The sequence below is a fragment of the Ochotona princeps genome, chromosome 22 (genome assembly GCF_030435755.1).
Source record: "Ochotona princeps isolate mOchPri1 chromosome 22, mOchPri1.hap1, whole genome shotgun sequence".
In the NCBI taxonomy this organism is placed as follows: Eukaryota; Metazoa; Chordata; class Mammalia; order Lagomorpha; family Ochotonidae; genus Ochotona; species Ochotona princeps.
Genome location: NC_080853.1, coordinates 40,452,578 through 40,473,162, shown reverse-complemented (window position 1 = coordinate 40,473,162; position 20,585 = coordinate 40,452,578). Strand labels below are relative to the sequence as shown.

At 47.3% G+C, this 20,585-nt stretch overlaps 1 long non-coding RNA gene across 1 annotated transcript; it reads left to right on the top strand.

The window, feature by feature from the left end:
* Positions 1-5,474: 5,474 nt before the first annotated feature.
* Positions 5,475-13,174, top strand: LOC131482987 (uncharacterized). Its single transcript, XR_009247462.1, has 4 exons — positions 5,475-5,594; positions 8,454-8,771; positions 12,292-12,393; positions 12,993-13,174. It is a non-coding gene; the product is annotated as an uncharacterized LOC131482987 (long non-coding RNA).
* The last annotated feature ends 7,411 nt before the right edge of the window (positions 13,175-20,585 follow it).

Here is a 20,585-nt window from a genome sequence, read left to right as displayed (position 1 = left end):
GGGTGTCTGACGTGGTGTCCCCACTGCATGCCCACAGCCCTCCCACTTATTTCCCTTTGCTGGTATTGTGTTGCAAGGCAGTAGTGCCAGATGTCACCATGAAAGGAAGCTGGATAGAGGGCACGTGGGACCTCACTGGTTTTCAGTTACCTATGACTCTGTAACTGTACAAACCAGGTTAAACAAGTCAAAAATGTGACAACGTGGCAATAGGTTCCTAGGCATTTGTTACAGCATTGTTTGCACTTTCCCAAAACCTTTTTTTCAGAATGAAAAAGCATTGCATGTCAAGGCTTTTTGTTTGTTTATTTTTGCTTTTTACAGTGGTATATTTTTAAAGGTCCAAGGGTTGCAAGTGTTGCTCACAAACCTTAGGAATCCATAGGAGAGCAAAGCTCTCAATAAAACATGAGTGAAGACACTAGCTATTGGGCTGAGCATTTGACCCACAGCTAAGATTTCTTCGAGTCTCATCACAGGGTCCAAGTTCAGTACCTGCCTCAAGCTCCCAATGCCAACTCCCTGCTAGTGCAGACCCAAGGAGATAGCAAGGAATAGCTCAACTGTGTGGGTGCCTACCGCTCAGGTAGGTGAGCTGACTGAGTTCTTTCTTCCTGGTTGGGCCCTAGCCCATCCACAAGTATTATAGGCATTTGGGAGTGAACCAGCAAAAGAGAACTCTGCCTCTCTAAGCTGAATTAAATTCTACACTGGCACCTTAAAGCAAGGAGCAAGATTTGTGAGCTGGCTCCATTAGAGGATGACAATAGTGACTTTCTTCCAATTGGTGTAGGATGTCCAAACGATTGGCAAGAATAACTTCAGGAGCTGGATACATCATTACCCAAACAAGTCTCCTGCCTTATATAACGACTCTTCTGTATCCTTGGAGAATGCTCATGGAGATGAGCCAGGCAGGACCTTTATCCAAAGTTACGGGAGGGGTGGGGTGAGGAGACTGGTGGATGAGAGGGTCTGACAGTCACCAAAAGGGATTCGCATTTCAGGGTGGGAGAGGGTGTTGACCAACATGATGGGGAAGTCTGGTATATTTGCCAAAGGGGTTGCTGGAACAGAAGCCATGCAAAAGCAGTATCAGGGACACAGAAGCAAAAGTCCGGAGAAGGCACCCGTCCCAAGATGCATATATTAGTGTTGACTGTAATGGAAGCACTGGCAAGCCAACATCACCCTGCTTGGGGGCCTAATGTCCCCTTTGTGGACTTCCTCACAATCCTCTGCACATGCATTATAGCCCCTGTCCATGAGTGGTCTGAAACTCCCAGGTGAGTCCAGCTTCCTAATGTCCCTGGTGAGGGAATGTGGTGGAGTGTGGTGGTCACTGGAATCACCTCACTGTTAGCCAGGTTTCCCGCCCCCCCGCCAATCATCTCTGTCTTGGGGCTCTACTTATGCCTGGGTACTTCTCTCCTGCCGGGACTTCTTGCTGTGATCTGCCTACACCCAAAGCTCACCCTTTCTCCCACTCCCACCTGGCTTGTGTTACATACCACATGTCAGCAGGCTTGGTTGGGGCTTCTGGACATGCCATGTATTCAATCTTAAAAAAATCCTGGGGAAATCATGCAAATCAAGTCCAGGGGTGGCCATCATCTCTCAGAAGAACATGCTGAAGCAATCTGTGTTTTTGCTGTGTGGTCTAGCTCAGCCAGGCATGTTCACCACAAGCTCCAGCTTTTGTGTGTGCCAGTGGACAACGCCATTTAGCCTCGCCCAGGTCTCCCATTTGGGTAGGTGCCTTGGCCTGACCCAGACATGCCTTCCTGCTCCTTTCTCACCAAACCACTCTGTCTAGACTCCCTCACCTACCATTGAGTGCAGTGGTCTTCTGGGTGCAAACCCCCAACATTCATTCCTCCTTTGTCAGACATGTTCTCAACCACTTCCATTTCAATGAGTCCCCAGACCCTGTTCCCTAGGCAAGTTGTAGCTCCCTGCTGAGGGCCTGGGTGGCATGTCCTGGCTCAACATTCCCACCTTCCCCACGTATCTTTAAAAAAGAAAATAGAATGGCAACAATGCTAACATACTGAGCTCCAGCACTGTTGGCACTCACAAAAGCCAGAATGGGTGTGGGACAGGCTGGGCAAGGCCAGAACACTGGATAATTCACATTAGAGTAGGATTAGGAAGTGAATGAGGCCGAGTTAGGCTGCATCACTCAAAGGCAGGGGCCAGAATGGATGCAGGCCATGTAGGCTAGGCCAGAGTACCTACCAGTGAGTACCAGAACTGAGAGCCATCATAGCACACGGGCCACAGCACCTGTCAGCACACGTGAGATCTGGGGCTGGATGTGGGACTAATGGGGAAATTGGGGAACTTGCCTGCTAGGCTGCAACTACCCTTGGTGAGCACAAGAGTTGAAGCTGGGAACAGGCCAGGTTAGGCTGGGCTGCAGCAGTCATCTGCATAAGTGAGTCAGGTCTAGAGGCGGGCAAGTTGGACCAGTCCATGCACACACTTGGATGATAAATAGCCAGGACAGAAAACAGACTAGGGTGTGTTGAACCACAATACCTGCCCGTTCACATGAAGGCTGGGAGTGGGTGGGGCTGCCTGTGCTAGGCTGCCACACCCACTGACAACAGCTGTGATTAGGGATGGACTGGGCTGGGTTTGGCTGTAATACCTGCTAACAAATGTCAAGACTGGGTGTAGGCCATCTAAGTCTGGGACACAGTACCTGCTGGCATGTACAAGACCCAGGGCTAGGAGCAGGCCTGGTAAGAAAACTTTGGTGACTCCTTTGCTGGGTCGCTGCTTCCACTGGTGAGCATGAGAGATGAGACTGGAGGCAGACCAGCCTGGGCTCGGCTGCCATGTCTGCTGGTGTGCATAAGAACTAGAATGGATGTTGGCAGCCAAGCTATGCCACAGTGCCCATTAGCAAGGTCCAGGACTGGTTACAAGTCATGTGAGGCTGGACTGCAATATTTCTTGGAAAGTGCAAGATCTGGAGCCAGGAGTGGACCTGGTAGTGAAACTGTGGGCACTAATATGCTGGGCTGCAACTCTCAGTAGTAAGTGTAAGAGCCAGGGCTGGTGGAAGACTAGGTTGGGCAAGGTGGCAGCACCCATTAGTATGTGTGTAGGCTGGGTCTGGGGACAGGTTAGACTGAGTTAAACTTCAGCACCCATGGATGTGTATGAAGACCAGAGGGAATGTGGGACAAACTGGGCTGGGCTATAGCACATGCTAGCACACCTAAACCTAGGGCTGGTAGCTGGCCTGGAAGGGACTATTGAGGGTCACCCCAACCAGGCCACAGCACCCAATTGTATGCATGATGACCAGGCCTGTGGTGGGCTGGGCTGGGCTGGGTTGGGCTGCAGCATCCATGGGGCTGAGTGTGGAATTCACCAGGCAGCTCTATCTACTATTATATGCATTGGCTGGCGCAGGTGACATAATAAACCTGATCCTGCCCTAGCTGGTGCATGCAGGAGTTAAGTCTGAGGTCACCCTAGGCAGGATTTCTTGGGGGTACTTCCTAACAAGATGACTAGATTCAAACCCAGTCACAGGGAAATCAAAAGATAGTGTGGTCCAACCTTGGAGTGCGTGTGTCAGAAGTGGGCCTCCTCAGTTGCCGATGCCTGTACAGTAAAGAGCATATCAGACGCACACAAAAGGGACAACAGCCAGCACTAGGCCAGCAGATGTCTAGTGCTTCGTCAGAGGGTGCAAAGCAGAACAGGTTGGGCCACTCTCCTATCAAGCTTTGCAACGTGTTCCTGGCCCTGTGTGTATGCATTAAGGTGGATGCAATCAGCAAACAGACTTTGGGAATTTTTGCTCTGGTGCAAGGAAGCCAACAATGTCACAGAACTGTCAAAAACACTAAGGTAACACCCTTAGAATTCTCCTCCCCCCATCCCATCCATTGTCTCTGTAACACAGTCTGTCAGCATTCTTAGTTTGTTTTGGAAAAGATCTATTTGTTTTAATTTGAAAGGTAGATTTTGCAGAGTGAGGAGAGAGAGAGAACGGTCTTCCATCCGCTTGCTTTGCTCCTTAAATGGCTACAAAAGTCAGAGCAGAGACAATCTGAAGCCAGGAGCCAGGAACTTTCTCTTGGTCTCCTACATGTGCTTAGGGTCCTAAAGATTTGAGCCATCCTCTGCTGCTCTCCCAGGCCATAAACAGAGAGCTAGATTAGAAGTGGAGCAGCTGGAACATAAACCAACGCCTATAGAGGTTACCAGTAGTGCATGCAGAGGCTTAAGAAAACTGACAGACTATGTTACAAAGAAAATGAATAGGAGTTAGGGCCAAGGAATGGTGGGGTTGAGGGTGTGACTTGAGGCTAGATGTCAAGTGTCCCTGAATGGCAAAACCTGAGTGAGCCTCATTTTAAATGTTTGTCCTTTCTGTTAATTCCACATTTGTAGACGATAACTCAGAATTAGCTATGAGGTCTTGTTAAAATTTAAAAGGCTAAGCCAGATTTCAAAATAAATAAATAGGGCCCGGCAGCGTGGCCTAGTGGCTGGAGTCCTCGCCTTGAAAGCCCCAGGATCCCATATGGGTGCCGGTTCTAATCCCGGCAGCTCCACTTCCCATCCAGCTCCCTACTTGTGGCCTGGGAAGGCAGTTGAGGACGGCCCAATGCATTGAGACACTGCACCTGCGTGGGAGACCCGGAAGAGATTCCTGGTTCCTGGCTTTGGATCGGCGCGCACCGGCCCGTTGCAGCTCACTTGGGGAGTGAGTCATCGGATGGAAGATCTTCCTCTCTGTCTCTCTTCCTCTGTGTATATCTGGCTGTAATAAAGTGAATAAATCTTTTAAAAATAAATAAATAAATAAATAGAAACACAGTGAGGTAATGTAGGTCTTGGGTCCTAATACCTACTAGTCTGGCTGTACAGTGGGACGACCACGTAAGCAAGTCCCATGGAAAAACATGCTACACAAAATCCCATGCTATGCACACAGTAGGTGCTCAATATATTTTACTCACTTATGCAATACGTGGGCTAACATAAATGTTTTACCAGGAATAGTTTCAATGAGGGGTAGGCTTGCTGCCACATTCTAGGCAGGGTTTGGGCATGAGGATGCAACATCAGACAATTAAGGACGATGATGCAAGCCTTGCCCCTGCTCCAGCTGACTGTGAAGAGTGGGTTCCAGCACCTTCTCCACATACCCCACCCAAGTATGAAGTGCGGTTACTACTGCTGTCCTCTCCTTCACATAACAGTCATCCCCAGTCCCCAAGTAAGGAGCCACAGCTTCCCCCCCCCCCCAGCCCCACCTTCCCAACTGGGCGCTCCAGGAGTCGCTGAGTCCACCCAGTGACAGGCGGGTCTCGCCAACACGCACCCGGCAGCAGGAAGCGGCATGCGGGGCCAACTGCCACGCATATTCCGTTGCCGGTGCCCGTCTTCCAGAGCCCGCGAGGGTGGCTAGAGTGAGCATCAGGGTGGAGCCAGAGCTTAAGAGTAGGGGCCGGCTGCCATCAGTGAAGTCAGATTCATAATCGAGTCTTCTTGCGTTGCTTTGCTGTACTCGGAGTGACTCAGAGAGCAAAGAGATTACAGCCGGCACAATCCTCGCGGGCAAGGTAAATAGATTTTTTTATTATTATTAATTACATTGCATTATGTGACACAGTTTCATAGGCTCTGGGATTCCCCCGACCCCTCCCCGTACCCTCCCCCGTGGTGGATTCCTCCACCTTGTTACAATATAATGGCAAATAGAATTTAAACTCTGCCTTTTGCTTCCTCGCCTCCCGCAGCAGTCGCCGCCTGGCGCAGAGACCCCCTCCGATACCTTGCCGCTTGCTTCAGCGATCATTCATTGGCAGCCTAATTATGATTTATTGTGGCATGCATGGGACCAAAACAAACAGGCGGGTCAATCGCCATAACGAAGCAGCCAGCCTGTTAGGCAAAGGGAGTTGTCCGGAGGGCTGCAGCCAGGATACCTGCCTGCCTCCTTGGGTGCTTGGCGGGCACTGGGATTCCAGTACTAAAATTCCGCTAGCCTGCTCCAAGGGACCTCAGCGCTGTTGGTGCAGGGAAACTGAAAGAGCCCTCTCCCTATCCCCCAAGAAGGAGATCCCAGGTGCCTAGTGGGCTCTGCAACCATGACCTCCCCATTCTAGTTCCGCGAGTTTGTTTTCTTTAGCTTCCAGTCCTGAGCTGTGGGAGCCAGGACCGTGGGGCGCCCATGATGGTCCTGATGGACCGTGGGGCACCCATGATGGTCCTGATGAACCTTGAGGCGCGCAGGGATCGGCAGCTACCTGGAGATAGAAGTGACTGATCATAGCTTGCTCTGGGTTCTGTGAAAGGTAACATCTCGGGCCCAGCAGTGTGGCCTAGCGGCTGGAGTCCTCACCTAGAACGCTCCAGGATCCCATATGGGTGCCAGTTCGAATCCCGGTAGCTCCACTTCTCATCCAGCTCCCTGCTTGTGGTCTGGGAAAGCAGTCGAGGACGGCCCAGTGCATTGGGACACTGCACCCGCGTGGGAGACCTGGAAGAGATTCCTGGTTCCCGGCTTCGGATCGGCGCACACCGGCCTGTTGTGGCTCACTTGGGGAGTGAATCATAGGATGGAAGATCTTCCTCTCTGTCTCTCCTTCTCTCTGTATAATATCCGGCTTTCCAATAATAATAAATCTTTTTTAGAAATAGTAAGAAAAAAGGTAACATCTCTCCCCGTCCCCTCTCCCTCCCCTTACCTCCGGTTCCTCAGTGGTCCTTGGCATTCACACATTCTTGAGCCTCTGATTCTGCATAGACAAGCTGAGCTCTTTTCAGGCTTGGCTGGTCCAGACATCCAGGAGCTATTCCACGACTGCTCCCTAGGTGGTGTGCGCTAGTGATGGTCGTGACCCCATCATATCTGCCTTGCCTGTTCTTGAGTTCCCCTTAATCCCGGGTGTTTCCAGGGAGCTTGTGGACCAGACCTTACAGGTCCTCTCTGCGGAGGAGTTCTGTGTGCATTTCCATTCTCCTTTTTTGATTTTCCCAGTGAGACCTCAGCAAAAAATCTGTATTTAGGTTTCTGCAGGTTTTGTTTACAACGTTTCAGAACATTAAGTCCATCACTTTTTTTCTTTCAATTAGCATTGCATTAGATCACAAGGCAGGCATGCACTTTGGAATCAGACCTTGGGTTGGATGTGGGAGCTGTCAAGATTTGATTGGTCTCTGGGGGCAACTCACTCACTCACTATTAAGCCCATCTCCTTGTTTCACAAAGATCTTCAAGGATTGTTGTGATGACTAAAGAATTCACGTGTCCTCTGTTCTACCCATTTCTCCTGGGTCCACTTCGATGTCTCAACCAGAACCACCATCTAGGTTTGTCTCCAATCACTGGCCTTGGTTGTGCCTACACACATAACAGTGTCAGGAGACCAGTACACCCTGTTCCCCCACCCCGAACAAGTAGCCCAGCTTCTTCACCTCTTCCTGATCCAGTGGTCAGTTGTTCACCTCATGCTCACCTACCAGCACCCAGGGTAGCAACTGTTTTTAACAATGCATGGAATTTTGGTTGACTTCCCCTCCTGGCATCACCTGCCTATACCCCCTGTGCTGTCCGTGCTGACTCCCATAGAAAATATCTATGATCACTCCATAGAGCAGGCTCTGCTGCTGGAGAGAACACAAGTGAGACAGTATGTGCAGTGCTAAGCCCATTGTGCCTGCAAGTTACCACACACCCAGTAAGCCACAACACAGGATGGTCTTCATTGCCCACACACTGAGGCACACTGATTGTGTTCAGGTCTAGTTCTCTAAGCCAGAGCTCCTTTGAGGGAGTAGTACCCTGTCCCTCGGTGCCTCTCCTGTGGATATGCAGCTGCCACTGCCTGTCCCCTAGAATGCTGGCAACTGTTGAAAGCTGGACATGTGACCAGTCTGAGTCAAGATGTACTTCAAGGGTTAAAAACTGCTGGATTTCACAGATTAGCATGAGAAAAAGAATGTAAACTATCCCAATCAATAGCTTTTATATGTTGGAATGCAAGTATTTTAGATATGTTGTTTTCAGGAAAAGGTGCTAAAAATATTGCCTGTTTCTTGTTCAATGTAGTTGCTAGAAAGTCTTAAAATGTACATGTATATACAAAATATAATGTGTTGATTTTTTTGTAAGATTGACATTTATTTGAAAGGCAGTTATGGGACAAGGCAGAGATTCACTTTGGAAGTGGAGCAGCTGGGACTCAAACTGGGTACCCTGATGTGGGGTGCTGGCATTGCAAGAAACAAATTGAGCAACTCAGTGTGCCCCAATGCTGATCCCTATATTTAATTTTCACATTCTTTATGACTAAATATAGATTAAGTTAAATATAGATTAAGCCACTATTGTGTTGTACTATCCTTGCAAATTGTCAGAGTATTTGGGAATGCTTTGTATTCAACATCTGGGGGAAACCTTGTATGTTTCATTTCAGATCACATGTCACAGCACCCATCTCCAATGGGAGCCCCCAGAGCATGTCTCCAAGCCCAAAACCCAGACGCCACCACGCCAACCAAGACCCCTCATCCAGGGAGAGTTGCAGGCCATGAGGCAGCCCAACAGAAGACCCTTGCATTCCAGCTGTATTGGCTGCAAGCTCAGAATCTAGTTTACCCTGCAGCTCACAGTCCGGGGGAAATGGATGTTGCCTGGCATGCAGCAGAAGCAGCAAGCACCACCAAAGCCCCAGGCCGTGCTTTAGCCAGCATCTCTGCAGCAACCAAAGCAGCCACAGTAACAGCCACAGCAGGTGCTCACCTGTCCCAACAGGCTAAGTGGTAGGTTCATGTGATGCGAGAGCCCTGCATGGGTAAGAGAGAGCATTCACATGCATGGGCACTGACTTGGGGCTGACTTAGCTCTGGTGAACTCTCCCTTTCCTTGCACCCCCTGAAGTGGCAAGCTTCTTGGTTTTCTGTGGTGGAACCATTGAGCAGTAATGGTAATCTCTAGAGACCCCCCCCCCCCCCGCAAGTTGTGGACCTAGGGGAATGAAAGCACCATCGCCCACGATTCTGTATTCTGTCTCTCATGATTTCTCCCAGACCCTTCCTGCATTCCAGGTTAAGAATCCTCATGGCCAGCATGCTTCATGAATAGCGCTCACTCCCCTGGAATGGTCCCCACCTGAGCCATCACGTTGCTGTGAATTTCCTTATTTCCAGTCCTGCCCTCCCCCACCCTTTTGTTGTTGTGAAAAGCATTTGGGGAAGCTCATATGAAGCATACCTGAAATAAAATAATGACCAAGGAGGAAAGCACAAGAGAGCAAAATAGGAAAAAAAGAAAGTGAGGAGTAGAGATCAGGCAGGTAGAAGTCCCAGGAGCCTCCCACCCAAAAAGAAGAAAACAAAACATTTTAGTGCATATGAGGGCCTGGCACAGTGGCCTAGTGGCTAAAGTCCTTGCCTTGCACATGCCAGGATCCTATACTGGCACCGCTTCTAATCCCTGCCATCCTGCTTCCCATTCAGCTCCCTGCTTGTGGCCTGGGAAAGCAGTGGAAGATGCCCAAAGCCTTGGGACCCTGCATCCATATGGGAGACCCGGAGGAGGCTCCAGGCTCCTAGGTTTGGATTGCCACAGTTCTGGCAGTTGCAGCCACTTGGGGAGTGAATCATCGAACAGAAGATCTTTCTTTCTCTCCTCTCATATGTCTGACTTTTTTTTTTTAAGTGCATATGAAGCTTGGGATTTATGCATGCTAGAGACAGCCTGATGGATACAGTGATGAAGTTTGCTTTCATACCTTCCTTAGCACAACTTACATGACCTCATGGTTTGACATCCAGCTTGCATTGCTGTTTCTGGAATGGCCTTCTCCTGATTGCAGTGGTTCCGTGTGACTCATGCCGTCACATTAAGGAACCTGCTAGTTCTCAGAAGTAACCCAGTGCTTCTGTGTTATTTCTGACCAGTTGTCCTCTTCGTGTGTGAGAAACTGCCCACACCCGCATGGTATCTGCCTGCTGGCTCCGTTTGCCTCCTTGTCTCCTTCCGCAGCTTCTCTGTTTCTGGCCATCCCACTCTTGAGTGTAACTTCTCCCAGGACCCTGTCCTTGGCCTTTCCCTTCTCCAGCTTCACCTCCTCCCTCAGTGCTCCAGCCTGTGCTTCTGCTTACTAATGGTTTCTAAACTGCATTCACCCAGGGATGTTTCCCAAGGCACTACTCAGGCAGGGTTATGCATTTCCGGTCCTCTAAGCATGCTTTACATAAATCTCTTACAGGTGTAGCAAATTCAGCGTGTGAAGATTTGAATTCATTTCTCACTGTTTCTATTACTTGTGTCCACTAAGTCAGTGATGATGATGGAGATGCTGAAATACCCGACACCTGCAGTAGGCAGATGAGACTGATGGCATTTTATCAGTCACACATCTGCCCAGTCCAAGGTTGGGCGACACTGCGTGCCCAGCAAGGCCATCTGAGGTTACAGTGAGGTTGCACTGAGAAACAATGAGCCCTCCCTCGCTCCCTCCCCCAACTTTCCTTTGGGTGCTGTGATTGAGAACGACACAGGGATAAACAGAACTGTTCCTGGTCTGTGTGACAGAGCTTGCTGGGTTGAAGGACTTTATCTACAGGAGCAGAGTGGGGAGGAGATGTTATACTGACAGCATTAGGTGCCCTCCTACTTATTTTTTTTATTTATTTTATTTTTATTACAAAGTCAGATGCATAGAAAGGAGGAGAGACAGAGAGGAAGATCTTCCGTCCGATAATTCACTCCCCAAGCAACTGCAATGGCCGGAGCTCTGCCTATCAGAAGCCAGGAGCCAGGAGCTTCTTCCAGGTCTCCCACATGGGTGCAGGGTCCCAAGGCTTTGGGCCATCCTTGACTGCTTTCCCAGGCCACAAGCAGGGAGCTGAGTGGGAAATGCGGCTGCCTGGATTAGAACCAGTGCCCATATGGAATCCCAGCACGTTCAAAATGAGAACTTTAGCTGCTAAGCCACCACACCAGGCCCAGGTGCCCTCCTATTTTACCAGCTGGCAGCGCAGCACACAATATTGAGCTGTAATTTTAGGTCTTAATACTGCCCAAGCCAATTTCTCCTGTATGGCTTTGCAAAGAAGATTAAAATCTGTAAGCAAAAACTATTTGGTTGTATAGAAGGAGCTGAATTTGCCAATACATTTCTGTTAACTGCTTCATAGAAATATTCACAGCCTTTGTAGCTTTTTTCATTTTAGAAATTAAGGTGGTAAAATACCATAATAGAGCATGAGGGAACTAAAACAATTACTACCACCGTGAAACTTTTTCTTTCTAATTTTTTTAAACTGGAATATGTGCCTGCTTGTGGTGGTGTCTAAATCAGGGGATGGTGGCTGGCCTAGTGTGTGTGATGTCAGTTCAGTACCTGCATCCGATGCTGGAGTGTGTGAGCTTGAGTCTTGGCCCTTTCCCACCTTCAACTTCTTGCTAACATGCACTCTGGGAGGCACCAGTAATGGTGGTCCCTGCCACCCGTGTGGAAAGGCTGGTTTACGTTACTGACTCTGGTATTGGGCTGATAGGCTCCTGGCTCTTGGGGAAGTTGGGAAAGGAACCAGAGGTTAAAGGCTGGTTGTCTAGTTCTCACTCTGTCAAATGAATAAATAAATGTAATAATCAAAATATTTGAAGAGATCTACATTTTAAAAACATGAACAGTTTCATTTTTATTAATATTTTGTCACAAGCAATTATTCATATTTTCATACAGAATTTATAAGCATTGTTTCCAAGTAATGTTCTTTGAAGTGAATAATACCATCACTAATATTTTCTCCATTATTGGGAAATATTCACATTGCTTTTGTTCCCTTAATCTACTGTAGTTTAAAGTTATACACACTTTCATTGTTCTTGATATATCTTAGAAACAAATGGCTTATTTTAACTTTTTTATTGGAAAGTCAGATAAATAGAGAGGAGGAGAAACAGAGAGGAAGTTCTTCTGTCCAATGATTCATTCCCCAAGTGTCTTTAATGGCCAGAGCTGTGCTGATCCGAATCCAGGAGCTTGGAGCCTCTTCCCAGTCTCCCACATGGGTGTAGGGTGCCAAAGCTTTGGGTCATGCCCCACTGCTTTCCCAGGCCACAAGCAGGAAACTGAATGAGAAATGGGACTGCCCTGATTAGAACTGCTGCCTGTATGAGATCCTGGCATGTGGGAGGGGAGGACATTAGTCACTAGCCTACCATGCTGGACCTGTAACCATCTTTCAGATTTGCTTTCATGCTAGTAGGAGTAATCAGACACATTTCTCTGTTCTTTGCAGGTCTGAGGTTATGATTTCAAAGCTCATATCTGGAGTTTTGGAATCACAGCCATTGAACTGGCCACGGGGGCAGCTCCTTATCATAAGTACCCACCAATGAAGGTGAGGCCTGCATTCACGGTACTTATCCATCTCAACTCACATGTCAGCTTAGAGCCTTTCCTCATTTGCTGCCTTTTCTCTTTCTTTTCTCCTCTCTCTCTCTTTCTCTCTCTCTCTCTTTCTCTCTCTGTTTCTGTCTCTCTTCTTTGTCTTTCTCTCTCTCCTCTCAGTTACAGTAAAATAGACACCCACCTAGCAGCTTCACCATGTGTAAGTATACATACAGTTGCATGGCATTAATCCATTAGTGATGTTGTGCAGTTGTCACTGTAGTCTGAGCTCTCTTCATCTTTAACAACTGAAGCGCTGTATCTCCCCCCCCCCCCGGATTCTGCCTTCCCACAGCTCCCCCTGCTCCACTTTAGTTTCTCTGATTTTGACTAGCCCAAGGACCCCGGCTGAGATGGATCTTATAGATTTTGTCTTGGTGTGACTGGCTTAGTTCATTTAGCAGGATGTCCTTCTATGTCATCCATGCTATAGCCTATTGTGAAATTTCTCCCCGTTTCTGAATCATGCTGTATTGTATGAACATACTGCACTTTGCTTGTCTTTTAAGTCCTAGCCAAACAATTGGTCTGTTCCTGTATTTGTTTTAGCTATTGTGAGGAACACTGCTAGGAAGCACAGGTGTACAAATTTCTCTTTGAAACTGTCTTTGCTTCTGGTTCTTTTAGCTGTCTACATAAAGCTGGAAGTGCTAGATCATAAGTCACTAAATCATCTGGTAATTGCACTCGCACTTCTTAGGGAGCAGCCACATTGCGTCCCACAGTGGCTGCACTATTTTACATTCCCTTCAGCAGTGTGTAGAGTTCCTAATTTCTCTGTATCCTCACCCACACATGATATGTTTTGCTTGAATCCATTGTGGTTGGTATGATGCACTTGTGGTTTAGATTTTCCTAACGGTCAGTGATACCAAGCGTCTTTTCGGGTACTTCTATTAAGTATCTTAGAGAAATACCTGCCCAATTCCTCCATTCTGCTTTGAATCAGGTTTTGTTGTTGTTGTCGAGTTGTTCATGTCCTCCATTTATTCCTGACATTGGTCTCCTATTAGATACATGACTGGCCAATATTTTCTCCTGTAGATTGCCTTTTTATGCTGTTTGTGTCTTTTGATGAACCAAAATTTTATTTACTATTTATTTGAAAGAGAACACACATCTTCCATCCACTGGTTCTTTTCCTCAGATACCTACAATGTCTGGGGGCTAGGGCAGGCCAAAACTGGGAGGCAAGAACTTAATCCAGTCTCCCATGCAGGTGGTAGGGACTGACCCAGCTGCCTGAGCCATCACCTGCTGCCTTGGAGGATGCATGTGCATCAGCAGGGAGATGGGATTGGGAATGGAGCCGAGTTTGGAACCCAGGTAGTTTGATTTGGGAAGCAAGTATGCAAAGGAGTTTCCAAACCACTAGACCAAACAATGCCAAGAATTGTAAATTTGTTGAGTATATATTCATATATATTTCCATCTTTGATGTCATACTCAGGAAATCCTTGCCAAATCTATTATTTTAAGGTTTTTCTCTGAATGATCTAAGAGATTTATTGTTTTAGGTCCTGTACTTACATCTCTGATCCATTTTGACTTCATTTTTTACAAATGATGATAAGAGGTGAACTTTACTCTTTTGCATATGAATATTCAAGTTTCCAAACTCTATTTGTTGGAAGATTTTATTCCCTTGAATGGTCTTGATGCCCTTGTCAAAAATCCTGATTAAAGACAGTTTCTCACTTTTTCTATTCCATTGGTATATACATCTGTTATGTTATTATGCCAGTGCCATACTCTTTGACTGTTACAACTTTGTGCTAAGTTTTGAAGTTCCAGTCCTCCAGCTTTGTTCTTTTTCAAGACTGTTTTACCTGTTTGAATTGTGTGATTGACATTTCATATGGATTTTAGAGTAGACTTTTTAAATTGTTTTCAAATATCATTGGAAGGGGGCTGGTGTGGTAGCCTATTGGCTAAAGTCCTCGTCTTGCACGTGCCAGGATCCCATATGTGTGCTTGTTCATGTCCCGGAAGCCCTGCTTCCCATTCAGTTCCCAGCTAGTGGCCTGGGAAAGAAGTTGAGGATGGCCCAAAGCTTTGCGGCCCTGCACCATCATGGGAGACCCGAAAGAGGCTCTGGGTTCCTGGCTTCAGATCAGTGCAGCTCTGGCTGTTGTATATATTAATATATTATAAATACATATTTGTATGCTATATATTATAATATCTAATATACCATATATTAATATACATAATTGGGGGCCAGCCTGATAGCCTAGTTCCTGAGGTCCTCACCTTGCATGCACTGGGATCCCCATATGGGTGGTGGTTTGTGTCCTGACAGTCCTACTTCCCTTCCAGCTCCCCGTTTGTTACCTAGAAAGGCAGTCGAGAACAGCTTTGGGACGCTGCACCTACGTAGAAGACCTGGAAGAGGCTCCTGGTTCCAGGCTTCAGATACGCTCAGTTCTGGCTATTGTAGCCACTTGGGGAGTGAACCAGCAGATGGAAGGTCTTTCTGTCTATCCTTCTCCCTGCGGATCTGACTTTACAAAAAAGGTAGTAAATTAAAAATAAAACAATGGGTTTGGGCCTTGGGTTGGGGGCAAGTGCCGCTCCTCACAGTGTGGCGGCTATGGGGGGTGCCCCTGCCAGGTCGGACCCAATGCTGGGGGTTCACGCCAAAGACACTGCCACAAGGCAGTGAACGAGTCCTCGGCCTCCCCCAGGACCCAAGAGAGCGCTTTCCTCAGGGTAAGTGCACCATGAGGGAATTGGGAACTGGGTTAAAATTCCTAGCTCCGCCCAGCTGCTAATATCTTGCGGCTGGGTGAGTTTGGGAGGGGTTCGGGCCTTGGGTTTGGGGGCAAGTGCTGCTCCTCACAGTGTGGCAGCTGTGGGGGGTGTCCCTGCCCGGTCGGACCCAATGCTGTGGACTCATGCCAAAGACACTGCCTCAAGGCAGTGAACGAGTCCTCGGCCTCCCCCAGGGCAGCCAGTGCACCATGTGGTGCCAGGCTTTGCCTGTTGGCCACCCTGCGGCCTGCTCTGGGGTTTTTTTAGATATGTTTGCAGCCTGGGGACACCCATGACTACGTCCAATTTTAGTGTAGGTGAGTAGTGAATCTTGGGTGGTTCCCAGTGACAGGGTCATGGAAGTTTTAGGCATGCGTGAGGACTGAGACCTGGTGGTTTGGAGGGAAGTACCCAGGAGACAATTACGGTTAGTCAGATACACCAACCCAATTCGGAATACAGAAATGGCCTATTTGCCTAGAACATTACTGATCATCACATACCAGCGCACACCAATACTATGGATGGGGCCCTTTTTGTAGTGATGGGTACCATTACCCAACTGTTTGGTGGAGTGGTGGAGTAGTCAGTCACATTTGGCAGGGTCAAGACTGTATTCAGCACACGAGAGAACTTGGTCTGGGGGTAGACTCTATGGGGTTGTGTCGTCCCAACCCTGTGGAAATACAAGTTCCCCTAGTTGGACACCCTAAAAGGGTTGAGGTTCCCACCAAGGTGCGCGTGTGCTGGAATGGGGGCTGCGTTCTATCTATGAAACAGTCATAGTCACCCGAGGCACTAGTGTGGGCTGGGATTGGATGCACCAGGCCAGTTCAGACCCCAACACCATCTGGTGTCATGGAGAACCAGGGTAGATGTGGGACTGACTAGGCTGGGTCTCACTCCCCTACTGAGCCATGTGTGAGCTGTATGTGGATATGGACGAGCCATGGCTGGGCTGAAACATCCAACAACAAGAGTCAGAATGGGGTGAAAGCCAGCCGGGAAAAGCCACTGTTCCTGCTAGGACAGGAGGTGAACTAAGTAGGGTTGGCTCAAGGACCCCCTGGTATGTGCTAGATCTGGCATTGGGAAGGGTTCTGATGGAGGAGCCTGGGCAACTCCTCTGGCAGGACAGTCCCTGCAGGTAAGTGCAAAAAGCATGATAGGAAACAGCCCAGAATAGGCCATGGAAAGTTTCCCACTGGCACACATTCGGCATGGGTCAGGGTCAGACCAGGCTGAACCAGTTCATGTCATCCACTGGCAAGTCCGAACACCAGAACAGAGTGGGTTGAGCCGGGTTTGGTTGCAACAAACCCAGTACACATTATGGAATGCCAGGGCGTGGTTGCCTGTACTGGATTTGACTGCAGTGCCCAACCAGCACACGTGAGATCCAGGAAGGGAGGGATAGAGCTGGCAGGTGGATTAAGGGGCTGGTCCCCTCGCCGGATAGCTGCTCCCACTGGAGAGCGTGGGCTGGGATAGACAGACCAGACTAAGCAAGGCTGCAACACCTGTGCACTGCATGTGGACTAGATCAGGGAAAAGCCAGGCTGGGCCGATTATTCCTGTGGGTGCAAGCATAAATTAGAGCAGGTGAGGGATGTTTGGGCTTGGCCGCAGTATCAGCTGGCAGAAACTGGCGCTGGGACTAATTCTGTCAAGTCAAACCACGGAACCACCTAAAGAGTGCATAAACCGGGACTGAGAGAGAGACCTGGGAGGGAAAAAGTGGGTTCCCCCTTTCTGGGTCACTAGTCCTGCGGGAGGGCATGAAAACTAGGACGGGGGCTGGGGTGGCTAGACAGAGAGGCACTCAGCAACATCCGTGAGGGCTGGATGGTTGAGTTGGTTAGATGGAACTAAGCTTTAATACCCATTGACAAGTACAAGAACCAAATGGGTTGGGGGACAGACTGGTCTACTGCTACACATACTGGCAAACTAGGGAAGGGGGTGGTCTTGATGGGGGTTATTATGGGTTGCCCCGACTAGGCTGCAGCTCCCACTGGTTGATGTAAGGGCCGAGTATGTGCTGGGCAGAACCAGACTGGACTGCAACACTCATTGGTTCCAGTGCAACTCGGGACTGAAAACAGAACCAACCCAGCAATTGCAACCACCAGCTGATCGGTGTGATGGACTGTGCCGGGCCCTGTGCTTGCCAGAACATACAAGAATCTGGTCTTGGAATACCTCAAAGTTTCTCGAACTGCTGGACTCAGAACTCTAACCAAGAAAAGACAGAAGACAGAACAGGTCAATCATTCATCTCAGCTATATGTTGGCAGCGAAATACTGGGCAAACGGAGACTTTATGATGGACCATATCAATCAGTGGACGACCTCATCAAGCGAAACTGGCAGCGATTCATAACTGGAGAACTATTAAAACCACTTGAGCAAATATCTCAGAGTATGCCCCACATCCGGGACATGGGGTGGGTGGGAAAACGGGTGGGGCTTCTCCCTCAATATCCCCCTTTACCTCAGATACATGATGGAAACAATATGGACATAATAGTATTACCCACTTACCCACTTCCCTATACCCCTGAACCTTTTTTTTTTAACCGCAATTAACTATGTAAAGATTGTCAACAATACAATAAAATAAAAAAAAGATAATATAAAAAAATAAAATTAATAAAAAAATAAAATTAAAAAAAATAAAATTCATGGATGGGTTAAGAAAAGCTTAACATATATTTCTAAAGGCTTAATATATACATGTATATAAATGTACATAAATCTATATCCATATAATAAAAATTTATCATATAAAACAAGAAAAAACACATAAAAATAAAATAAAACAAACAAGCAAATAAGTAATCATTGGGGTATTGAAAGATTTTTTGCTTTGAATCTTTGGTTTGCTTTGGGTAATATTGACATTTTAATGGTAGTAAGCCTTCTAATGTACAAATATGGTATGCATTTCCGTTTGTGTTAATTTCTTCCATCAGTTCTTTGCAGGCTTCAGTGTACAAGCATTCTATTTAGTTACTTTCTGACATCTTTATGATGTTAACATAAATAAAATTATTTCAATAATTTGCTTTATAGATTTCCCTTTGTTAACCTATAGAAATACAAATGATTTTTCTGTGGTAAATTTGTATCCTGATATTTTGATGAGTGTATTAATTTTTACAGTTTAAGATTTGTTTATTGAAAAGGCAAAGTCACAGAAGAGAAAGGGGTGAGGGAAGAGAGAAAAAAATGTAAGAGAAATGTTTTCAATTTGTTGGTTCATTCCCCATCTGGCTGCAACTGTGGGGCCGTACCAAATCTAAGAGCCTGGAATGCCATCTGGGTCTTTGGGTGGCAGAGGCCCAATTCCTTGGGCCATCTTCTGCTGCTTTCCCAGGTATGTTGAATAAAAATGTTAATAGCTGTAATGTTGATCTTAGAAGTAAATATTTCAGTATTTTACTGCTAAATATGGTATTTGTTGTGAAATTTTCTTATTTGCCTTTTATTAAGTTTTTTTTTTGTATTCTTACTCTATTGACTTTTTTATCATGAAATGTTATGAATTGTCAGTTCCTTTTTCTACGTTAGTTGAGATATAGGGAAAAAACCCTTTTGTGTCAGTAGCATAGTGTATTATGTTGAACCATATGGAAAGCTATTCTTTCTCCATATCTGGCTGCTATTGACAATGGCCTTGAGCCACCATGTGATGCCGATATACCTGTGCACTGGTATGCTCTGTGCACTCCCCAACCTCAAGGTGTCCTTAATGGGGGACACCTTGTAGCAAGTATCTAATGTCCTTGTAGCAAGTATCTAATTCCAGGGTCATTCCTGCTCAATCACCCTTATGCTATTCCCAGGGGATCTGCTGCAAGTGAGGACAACATATCAAGCTATTTGTGTTCCATTTTCAATCCCCCCCAACAGGTCAAGGTGTCCTGAAAGGGTGAATCTAACCAATTACAATGCCATTCTTTCTGTATCTGCCTGTTGTTACTGCCAATTTCCCTGAGGCAGGTGTAAGCCACAGAGCAAGCACATATGTGTTTTCTGGAATCCCACAGCTCAAGATGTGCTCAGTAGGGGTTCTCCAAACAATCCCAGAACTGTTCTTCATAATTTCCTCAGTGCTAAAGTTAGTGGTCCTGAGGTAGATGACCAAAACAGACTGGCAAATGTGTACTCTGTGTGCACCCACAGTACAACATGTCACCAATGGGAATATCTAACCAATGGCAGGGCTGTTCTTTCTGCATTTTGCAGCACTATTACTGTCAGTGGCCCTGAGTCACATGATTCTAACAGGTGGTATACGTTCATGCTCTGTGCATAGCCACAGCTCAAAGTGTCTTACTAGGGATCTTACGGATTGCAGGGACATTTTTTCTTGACTCCACTATGTTAATGTCAGTGTTCCTTATGCCGATATGGCGGGCAGACCAGTTGTGCTTGTATGCTGTGTGCACGATCAAAACTCAAGGTGTCCTCACTCATGGTATCTTACCAATTGCAGGATTGTTCTTTCTTCATGTCCCCTATAATCCTTTGAGTGGATAAGAGACAAGTTAGGCAGAATGACGTGTACACATGTATGCTGTGTGCACTCCCACAGCTCAAGGGGTCTTGGATGGGGATATCTCCCCAATTGCAGGGCAAATGATGCCCTTGCCAAAGCCCTGATTTTTCTTGGTAATGTTGCCAAGATTCCTGCAGAAGAGGAGGAGTGTTTTGGGAGGGATAGAAGCTGAACTGAACTTTGGCACCGGACTGCTAGCTGCCTCCTCACCAGGTAGAGAGGTGCTGGGGTTCATTTCCTCTTTCTCACACTATCTTGTCTTGTCTTTCTCCTCCATCTGTAGCACATGGTCAGCCCTCATCGGTGTGGTATTACTTTTTATTTGAAACGGTAAAATCATCATGACTACCTGGACACTCCTGTTGGCCACCTTGGAACACAAAGTTTGGCAGCATCAGAGTTTGCTTTCCCTGCATCTTGGCTCTTTGGAGAAGCTATTCCTGTGCAAGTCAGCTAGGGATTCGTTCATGAAGCAGAAGGGGTGAGGAAGCTCTCAGGGATTTTGTGTTGGGGTAATGTTGCAGGATGAGGTAGTGGTAGACACAAGGATGGAGGAACAGACAGGCTTAGAGAGGAGGCTGGGCTCCAGTATGGGGAGGGCTTCAGACAGGTAAGCTTAGCTTTGTCCTTAAGAACCCTGGGCTTAGCCATGGGAGTCTTGGAGGAGTTAGAGGTGCAGGTTCAGTTAATAGTTGGTATAGGGATGCAGGGAAAGGCAGGCTTCAGCAGGAAGATGAGCCCCATCATGAGGATAGGTTCAGTGTTAACTGCAGTTTCAGTCAGATTCGGTTTGTTCTTAGAACCCTGGGGTTAGATCCTTCAGG